This window comes from Artibeus jamaicensis, unplaced genomic scaffold (genome assembly GCF_021234435.1).
Source record: "Artibeus jamaicensis isolate MK-2021 breed Jamaican fruit bat unplaced genomic scaffold, CSHL_Jam_final contig_729, whole genome shotgun sequence".
In the NCBI taxonomy this organism is placed as follows: domain Eukaryota; kingdom Metazoa; phylum Chordata; class Mammalia; order Chiroptera; family Phyllostomidae; genus Artibeus; species Artibeus jamaicensis.
Genome location: NW_026521939.1, coordinates 1,283,457 through 1,294,307, shown reverse-complemented (window position 1 = coordinate 1,294,307; position 10,851 = coordinate 1,283,457). Strand labels below are relative to the sequence as shown.

The following is a 10,851-nucleotide window of genomic DNA, read 5'->3' as shown; positions in this document are numbered from 1 at the left end:
TAAAATAAAAAAAAATAATTGATTCTAATATATAAAAGAAATAAAAAATTTTAAAAAGGTGTGACTGTGTATAGGAAACCAATCACGTGCAATGGCAAATGTAGTCCAGCCCTATCAGAAAACCAATAGGTACGAGTTAGCACACAGGAAGCCAAACCAATGGATCGGCTTTCCCATGGGAAACCAGGCCTGCATTATACCCAGGCTGCTTTGAGGCTTGCTCTTGCTAAAACTCCCTCACACTGAGTTGAAGCAGAAAATGTTTACAGCATATCCTTAAAGCAACTTCCTGAAGTCTGTGCTAGACCAATTACTCTTATCATTCCCTTGCATTTGCAACATCTTTTCCTTGTTAATCTGTAATAAAAAATCAGTAACATCCTTTCCTTTGTTATCTGTAATCACCTAAAGCAAACATGAGCATAATGAATGAAAACCTTCTTTGATACATGCTATTAGAAATCAATAAAAGCTTGTCCAGGCAAGGGTCAAGGCCCTCTCTCTCTCTCTCTCTCTCTCAGAGAGTGGCCATGCTGTTTCTTTTTCTCCACAGGACTTTGGTATTCTGTGTGAATTTCTTCATTGCATCCACAACACCATAGACACTGCTGGCCAGAGTCCACATCAACTATGTAAGGTAATTTTGAAAAAATGGAAGTAGAGAAAGGATTTATTTTACTGAATATTAAGATATATTACTAAGTCATAGTAAGTTTTAAAGTATGGTATAGTCTTAGAAACAAATGTAGCTCAGTGGATTGAGCACGGGCCTGAGAACCAAAGGATTGTGGTTCGATTACCAGTTAGGGCGCATGCCTGGGTTGCAGGCCAGTTCCCAACAGGGGACTGACAAGAGGCAACCATACAGTAATGTTTCTCTCCCTCTCTCTTTCCCTTCCCTCTAAAGATAAATAAATAAAATCTTTTTAAAAAATAAAAGGAAAAAAAGAAAATGAAGGGAATTCTAAAGTTTGCAACTTTAGAATTGGGCAGTTTTTAAGCAATGTCTAGAAAGAGCCAGTCATAAGGAAGAAACACAAAGTGTTTGACTACACTAAAAGTGAGGTTTCTGCTAAAAAAAATAACATTATCTGTACATTTAATACCCTCATAGACTCTGAGTAGATATCTGCAACGTCTGAAACAAAACCTGGCTGGTTTTGATATCTAGAGAAGCTCCAACAAAATGACAAGAAAAATTCAGGAAACTAAGTAGGAAAATGGGTAAAATCTGTGAAAAAAAAATCAATAGAAAACACTAATGGCTAAAACATGTATGAAGAGATACTCAATCTCATTCATCATCAGAGACAAGCAAATTAAACCAATGATGTAGCACTTCACACCAATAAGATTGGCAAAAGTACCAAGTCAAAGAATACCAAGAGCTAGGGAGAAGTGTAAGCAAAGGGGCCATCCCCAGGAGCAATGTCAGTACTCAGTGCAGTTACCTATTCAACTACCCCACAATCCACACCTGGATATGTGCCCCAGAGAAATTTTCCCACAACACCATAAACATGCATGAGTAAAGATGTACCCCCATAGTTTGTTTGTTTATTTTTTATAAAAGCAAAGACTTGGGGGGGAATGGATAAGCAAATGGCAGTCTATGCATACATGGATGCCTAGGCTACAGAATTAAATGAGTTAGATTTACATAAAACAGCATAAAGAGATGTCAAAAAATAGTGTTGCATGAAGAAAGTAAAGTTTTGGGGCCTAAAATCATTAATATAAACTAATTAAAACATATGAAAATACTCTATTTTATCAGTTACGTACACAGATCTACATTAACATATAAAAGGAGAATTGGGAAAACATATTTTGTCTACTAGAATGAGTACCTATGGTGTAGGAGGAGAAAACATAATAAAATGAGATAAAAATGTGAGGCATTACTCTAACCAGTGAATATGAATAAACTACTTTGTGCTCCTGATGGACCAACTTCGCTGATCAAAATGGTGGGGAAACTGCTTTGTGTGATAATCTCATTTAATACTCACAAAAGCATTAAAAGGTAAGTATTGTTGTTTGTCCCATTTTTGTTTTGAAAACTAAGGCTCAGAGACAGTAGGGAACTTTCCCAAGACCACAGAGGAAGTAAATAGTAGGAAAGAGATGTGAAACAGGGCTGTGCCTCTCCAGATCATCCCCTCCTAGCATCACATGACCACCTGTGTTCAAAGAAAAACTACTAAAATTCAATGTGGTAGAGCATAACAAAGTGCAAGTATATTAAAATTATTGCACTTACACCTGAGTTTTCTTAGAATCTGAGATGTTCACTTACACAGGTTTATTTTTAGCTGACTAGCAACACCTGACAAAGCAAAACAACAACTTGTGCTCAACAATTTCACAGCTTATAATGAAAAACAAAGCCCAAACAAAAACTGGTTTTTGCAGCCCATCTTTTTTGCATGATGCAGCAACCTGTACCATTAGACTGTTTTTTCCCAAATAAGTTGCATAAGATTTTCGATGCCAAGTGTACAGTTACATAAGAGTCAAAATCTATATAAACTCAATACAACATTTTGCTTCACCTTAACAAAAGCTTCAAGAGCAAATTTACCTTCGATAATTATATTGGAGCAGAAAACGCAGTCTTGGTGCTTCCTGAGAACCAAGTATTGGTGGTCATAGAGAATGCCTGGTACATTGTCTAAGCCTGATAAATATTGAGTGGGTGGATGAAATGGATGGTTAGATGAGTGGATGAATAGGTGGATGTGAGGATGGATGGATGAATGGATGGATGGGTGGATGGATGGGGGGGTGAGTGAGTGAGTGAGTGGGTAAATTACATATGTACATTCTTAGCTCCATGGCTGGGATTTTCAACTAATGACATAACCTAGATGCATCCAAGGGTACATCAGAGTGATAATAGTAGTTCAGTCTCTCCCCAAAGGTGCCCTTGAAAATTTTAGCACCATTTAAGCTGGTATTTTCTCTTAACTTTCAAAAAATGTATGAATCTGACAATGACTATTCCAAAAGTACAATGACTATTCCAAATTTCATCTTAATTCAAAAGCCACCCTGGGGACCCTGAAGACTTGGAAATTGCTTCTTGTTCTTTCTACCCTTGCAATTTGCCGAGTCTTGGTGCTAGGAAAAAAGTTGAAGAGAAAACTTATCATTAGCTTAGCAGAATGTCAGTGCTTTCAAATAGAGAGGGCTACCTTAGACCCTGGGCTCAGCTCTTCTGTTCTTAAACACCCTGGGAAATGTATTGAGGTGTCCTCCAGAGACCTTTTTACTGTCTGACAGAATCCAACTTCTGCTGCTAAACACCTACCCCACTGCCCCACTCCACACACTGAGCTTGTTTGCTTCCTTCCCAGTACCTGCTACACTGGGTGAAGTACCAGAATTCCATATCAAGTGTGTCCATGATATAAATCAGGACTGAAGAGACAGGAGACTAAGAAGTGAAAAATTATAATTTATATTCTTAAAATAATCATTTCCGTTTCCATAAAAGAATGTCCCACTAGAGTCATTTTCACTTGTGCTTTGTCCAGCACCATTAAGCAGTGTTCTGCCTACTCACTGTTATAGGGAACTTGAGTACAGATTCAGTAACATACATGCAGCTTTTTTTTTTTTTTTTTTTTTTTTTCATAAAAATGGCTACATGATTTTCTGCATTGTAACCCAGCCTAATATAGCCTTCGTTAACCTATCCATATTAGAATGTATGAAAATACAAAAAAAAAAAAACCCTTTAGTTTATATAGTAGCTTTCTCAATTCTCTAGTGAAGGAGGAAATTTCAGGATTATAGGATTACATTTTATAAATGCTGCTTTCTGGCCTTGGATAAGGTCTCTAGCCATCTTAAGCCTAAATGTGCTTATGTGTAAAATGGAAAGAAAGTACTCACCTTACAAAGTTGTTGTAAAGATCCCTTCATTCAGTAAACAGTTTTTGAGAACCTACTCTATGCATATAATATAGTAAGTGCTGGCATAAGAGGTAAGGAAACTGGATTCAAAGTCATTCAGTTGCCTGGGTTGAAACCTTACTTCTCCCACAACCTCATTACCTGACACTGGGAATGTTAGTCCATATCTCTGGCACTCTCAACTCTTTTTCCACAAATAAGGTCATTTTCTAATTTGACAAGACAAGGAAAAGAGCTAGAAATGGACCCAAGATCTCAGAGATGCAAAGCTGGAAGAAGATGCCAGTAACTGGCTGCCTGGAAATCTCATTCTGAGCTCTCTCAAAGGCAGAGAGCACACCTGCATTTGTAAGGAATTCCTGAACTACTGGGGGGGGGGGGAAGACAGGACATATCACAGGTAAATACCACATCCTCAGAGTATGGACATGGGACAAATGAGTAATTCTAGCAACAGAATTCTTGGGAAGATAGACAATGTGCTGTACCCAGACCTTCTAATGAGCTAAGACTGGCACACCGCTCCAGCCTGAAGACAGTCCATTACACAACGGTGACCCCTGACAACAGGGTGGAGGAGGGCTGATGTCAAGTTATTACCATAGACGTGGGTAACACTGGTGATGAACATACTCTCCTACATGAGTCTCTACTGGAAGTTAGAAAACAAGTGGCAAAAATCCAATTCAAACTGTTTAAGGGAAAAAAATAAAATTTATTAGCTTACCTAACTGATGGGTAAGACTTCAGGCATGACTGAATTCAAGTATTCAAGTGATATCATAAGGAATGTCCTCCTCCATTTCTTGGCTGATTTTCTTTGTTTTGTCTTTCTTCAACATTGTTCTTCTTTTGGAGAGTAAAGATAACCAAAAGAAGTATTATATCTTGTTTCTTCATGAATTCCAATCAAAAAAGTTCCCTTTCCCAATAGTTGTAGTAAAGTCCCAGGATGCTCACTGGCTCTGATTGGCCCAACTTGAGCAGTGATGTTTTAATTGGCCAAGTCTGGGTCCCATTCCCACCACTGCACTAGGAATAGGTCAAGCCCATCTGGGACACTAGTCCTCAAAGGAAAATGGGGTGTTACTACTCAAAAATGAGTCATGAATCTGTGGACAGGTAAAAACTCCAGATATCCACTATACTTTTCTACTGGTCTTTTTCCATAAAACAACTGAGAATGTATTCAGAAGTTAACCAATCTGAGATGATTTCAGCACAGATAAAAAAGAGAAACAGACTCAGAAATGCCATTATGGCAGCTAATTACATGAAATTTATTACCCTGATTTATCACACAGCATTTAACTTTAAGAACACCCAGCCTTTGAGTTATTTTTTGACAAATTGAGGCAAGGCATACAAAAATTAGCAGATATGATGGTGACTTGCAAAATGAAAAAAGCACAGGAAACACAGTTTGATATGATTTAATGAAATGGTTGTTTTCACCATTTTTCCAGGGAACCTCAGCACATTTTCTTTTCACTGACAGTTATCTCTACTTTTACTGAACAGAGGCACCAGACACAGCTGCCAAGGATCAGTAAAGAAAATCATTCTTTTATTAATAAGACTGTTATTAGCAGAGAAACAAATAATCCATGTTTGGGGGTTTGCACTGAACTTGCAGGCCATTTTGAAGATATATGACTGACTAGTGCCAACATTATTTCAGGCAATTTCATGATCAAATGTCCTATTAGGTTGTTTAAAATTTTTATAGAGATTGTAAATCAGAACTATTCTCTATTTTGCCCTAAATATTTAGGTGCTACAAGGAAAGCAGATCAAATTATAGTGCTTTGTGCACATTCTTTACTGAGATCTCCAGTAATATAAATCATCCCACTTACAGCATGGATTTCTTCAGTAAGTATGTTGCAAAAATAACATTTGATGCTCCTCTGGCACTCTTATCAAAGGGATGACTCAGGTTACAACAGCAGCTAAGTTCTGCCTGTTTTCAAATCTTCATGTGCCAAGATTCCAAGGGTGTTATTAAAGGTTCCACAGAGATCCTATAGGAATAGTCTTGAGATACTTTACTGTTTCAGCCCCAAAGAATACCATGGAACAAGATTCAGAAGAAAAAGGACAAGAGGAACAGACAAAAACCTGTAGACTTGCTGGAAGAAACTTGGGTTTTTTTATAGGGGGTGTGTTTTGGTTTGGTTTGGTTTTTTTTTTGGAAACAGAGGGTCAATATCCATCAAAATTTAGAATGCATATCCCTAGATACAGCAATGTCTGTTTAGAGAATAAACCTACTGATATACTCAAACATGTGCATAAAGATAGATGTTCCAGGATATTAAATGCAGCGGTAGTTACAGTAGCAAAAGATTGGAAACAACGTAAATGTCTTTCGGTATTGCTCCAATTAAATAGATAATGGCAGAGCCTCGCAGTGAAAAATAATACTGCCATTAAACAGAATGAAGTGCGTCTAGATGAACCAAAATGAGACTACCTCTAAGATACATTGTTAAATAGCCAGGCAAGGAGCAGGGAAATACAGAGGAACAGAGATAATAGGATGACCCTTTGGGATTTAAAAAAAAAATTTATTGTATTTTTTCCATTACAATATAGTCCCTTTATACCCCTCTCCCTACTACAAACACCACACTGTGGTCCACGTCCATGAGTCCCTCTTCCTTTTACTCAATCCCTCCACCCCCTAATCTCCACCCACCTTAGCTGTCACTTTGCTTTCTATCTATGAGTCTGTCTCTATTTTGTTCAGTTTGTTCATTAGATTCTATATATGAGTGAAATCATATGGTATTTGTCTTTCTCTGACTGGTTTATTTCACTTCTTAATGTCCATCCATACTGTCACAAAGGGTAACATCTTTTTCTTTTTTATGGCCAAGTAGTATTCCATTGTATAAATGTCCCATATAGCTGAAGGAACCCAAACAAAGAACATAGGCACTCCTATGTTCATTGCAGCATTATTTACAATCGCCAACATATGGAGGCAGCCCAAATGTTCATCAGCAGATGAGGGATAAAACAACTATTAGACCTTTGAGGGGTTTTTTTTAATGTATGCAAATATTTGGTTGTGCATACACACAATGCTTCTGGGGTAAAAAAGAAAAAAAACAGTATTTACCTCTGTAGGAAGAAACAGGGTCCAGCCTTACTGTTATATCTTTTAGTACTATTTGAAATTTTTTTACCACATGTACATATGTAATTTTTTAGGTAAAATTTTACACAAAAAGAACATGATGCCTTGCATAAAATCTAATAAGAAATGTAAAATATTTCTGTAAAACTATTCAGACATACATGAGAGCTCTGAAAAGAAATGGAGAATGGCAGTGTTTCCTGGATAGTGTGGTAGATTGAGTTATTATCCCCAGCCCTTCACTTCCTCCCTCCCTTAACAGAATGACACATCCTGTGCCTTTGCAATCTTCCCACTGTGCGTAGCGTGTTCTTACCGACTCCTTGCTGTCAGTCATGGCCATGTGACTTGCCATGGCCAGTAGTGTTAGTGGATATGATGTCAGCAGAACCTGCAAGGGTACCTCTGTAGTTTAACTTGTGCTTTGCACTTCTGCTATCTATCATGAAAAGATCAAAACCTGGGTAGCCATTGGTCCCAGAATGAGGAGCTGTAAAGAGCAGATCAAGACCAACCTACAGCCCAGAATCAAGTCAAACCCAACAGAGCCCAAAAGAACCACAAACTATACGTAGACTTTTGAGTGGGAAAAAAATTGTTCTTGTATGAGCAAAGATTTTTTGGGGGGTGTACATTATGCAATCTAATTGCATCTATATCTCACTGCTACAGATGGGAAGACTAAATGACTTCCTTTGGCTCTCTCCCAGCTCCTCTAGGAAATTGTTCTGGTAACCTCACCCCACATTAGACTGTGATCTCTTCAATAACAAGAACTGTGTGTTATTCATCCCTGTGCCCCTAGACTTCTGCACAGTGCCCAGCAAAGAATTGAAGAACTCAAAAAAAATCATTCTCTGACCACCTTATCTAAGTAGCCAGCTCTACCTAACAATTCATCTCTATCATATCATATACTTTACTTACTTTAGATCCTTAATCACAATCCATAATTATCCTATTTTATCTTGTCTCTCTCATTAGAATATTAACTCACTAGAGTAAATAAATCAATAATTGAAAAATATTTTTTAAAAAAGAAAAAAATAACCAGAAAAAATTAACATATGACTTTCTTACTCTGACTGCTAAGTACTCAGACATCTGTTTCACCATGCCCTTCCCATTTCTTATCTGCCCTGAAAGGCCTTTCAAAAGCTGGCCACATACTGTTTCCAGGTCTAACACCCATTGTTCCCCCTTAGGCAATACCATAGAATTTTTCATTGCTTCCCACCAACTACCCACACTTCTCCCTTTTTTTGCAACATTATCCATGATGTTCCATCTGACAAGTTCCCTCTGATATGAATGCCCTTCTCTGCCATCCTCGTTTGTCTAAAATCTGACCATTCGTATTAGGTTCATCTATGAATAATCTGCAACATAAAACAACAGTGGCTTAAAGAAGATAAAAGTTTATTAATCTCTTTTCCTGAGTAAATTTAGTTTTTTGTTACTTTATTGTTGTTCAATTACAGTTGTCTGCATTTTCCCCCCACCACTCCACTTGACCCCAGCCAAACTCACCTCCCTCCCTTGCTTCCACCCTCTCCCCCTTGGCTTTGTCCCTGTATCCTTTCTAGTAGTTCCTGAAAACCCATCCCCCTACTGGGCCCTCCCCCTTCCCCTCTGGCTATTGTTAGATTGTTCTTAATTCAATGTCTCTGGTTATATTTTGTTTGCTTTTTTCTTTTGTTGATTATGTTCCAGTTAAAGGTGAGATCATATGGTATTTGTACCTCACTGCCTGGCTTATTTCAGTTAGCATAATGAGTAAACTTAAAGGTAATCAGAATAAGATTGGGCTCTCCGAAAGCAGACAGAGGTGACCTCTGAAAGTGGTTTGCTATTCATTTGCCCCAGAAAACCCCATAAAATCTTACAAATCAAGAAGTTCAAATCTGCATGTTCATTTTAAGAGTATTCATGAAGCTGCCCAGGCCATCGAGGGTATAATTATTCAAAAAGCCACCAAGCATCTGAAGGATGTCATTTTACAGAAGCAATATATGCTGCCTGGCCAAGTGACTGAGTTGGTTGGAGCATCATCCTGTGTACCAAAACATTGTTTGATACTCGGTCAGGGCACATATCTAGGTTTCTGGTTCAACCCCCAGTTGAGGCATATATGGAAGACAACCAATCAATGTCACATTGATGTTCCTCTCTCTTTCTCTCTCTCTCTTTATCTCCCCTACCCTTCTTCTCTCTCTAAATATTAATAAAAACATAACTTCAGTTGGGGATTTGAAAAAAGAAGATGCAATGTGTGCCATTCTGTCATTGCAATGGTGGAGTTGGTAGATGTACAGCCCAGGCCAAACAGTGGATCTGAACACAGGGCTAGTAGCCCAAAAGGAGTGCTGAGTTTTTGCTGCACATGCTTAAAAATGCAGAGAGTAATGCTGAACTTAAGGGTTTAGATGTGGATCCTCTGGTCATTGAGCACATCCAGGTGAACAAAGCTCCCAATACACAGTGCAGAACTTACAGAGTTCATGGGCAGGTTACTCCATACATGAGCTCTCTCTGACACATTGAGATGATTCTACTGAAAAAGATCAGATTTTTCCTAAAATAAAAGAGGAGGTTGCATAGAAGAAAAATAAAGACAGTATCTCAGAAAAAACTGAAAACACAAAAACTTATGGCCCAGGAATAAATTCAGCATAAAATGAATGCCAATAAAAAATTTAAAAAGTATAGGATTGGAAAGATAATCTATACTTTCTGAGAAACTAGCTTATTGTTCTGCCATGAGTTCCTTCCTTTCTATATGTACTCCATGGTCCAAAATGGCAGCTATTACATTCTCACTCTAGTCTGTAGGAAGAAAAATGGAAGAAAAAGCATGCTTCCTCCCTGTAAGGAAATTCACCAAGAATCACAAACACCATTTTTGTTTACATTTCATTCAACAAAACTTAGTCACATGGACACACCTAGCTGCATGAAAAACTGTATTAGTTTTACTATGTCACAAACCACCACCTCATAACATAGTAGCTTAAAACAATGTGTTTACTACCAGAATTAGAGGAACAACAACAACAACAAAAAGCACATAGCAAGTAAAAGGAAGGAAATAATCAGGATCAGAGTAGAATCAAATGACATAGAGACTAAAAAAAAAAAAATCAAAGGATTAATAAATCCAGGAGTGGGTTCTTTAAAAAGGTAAACAAAATTGACAAGCCTTTAACCAGACTCATCAAGAAAAAAAGAGAGATAGGACCCAAATAAATAAAATCAGAAATAAAAGAGAAGTACAATCCATACCACAGAAATACAAAGGATTTTAAGAAATTATTATGAATGAGTATATACCAAGAAATTGGACAACCTGGGTTGACTGGACAAATTTTTACAAACATATAACCTTCCAGAATTGAATCAAGATGAAGCAGAAATCCTAAATAAACCAATAGCAGATAGTGAAATTGAAGAAGTAATCAAAAACTCCTGGCGCACAAAAGCCCTGGACCAGACAGTTTCACAAATGAATTTTACCAAACATTTAGAGAAGAGCTAACTCCTATTCTTCTCAAACTATTCCACAAAAATTCAAGAAGTGGGAAGATTATCAGACTCTTTTTAGGAGGCCAAGATTATCCTAATTTCAAAACCAGGTAAAGACACAACAAAGAAAGAAAACTTCAGGCCAATATCGCGGATGAACATAGACACTAAAATCCTCAACAAAATATTGACAAACTGCATCTAATAATACATTAAAAAGATCATACGCTGTGATCAACTGAGATTCATCCCACGGATGCAAG

At 37.6% G+C, this 10,851-nt stretch overlaps 1 pseudogene; it reads left to right on the top strand.

Moving 5' to 3' along the window:
- The first annotated feature begins 8,838 nt into the window (after positions 1–8,838).
- The window catches only part of LOC128628413 (60S ribosomal protein L17-like), an 81,616-nt pseudogene continuing 79,603 nt past the window's right edge, over positions 8,839–10,851 (top strand).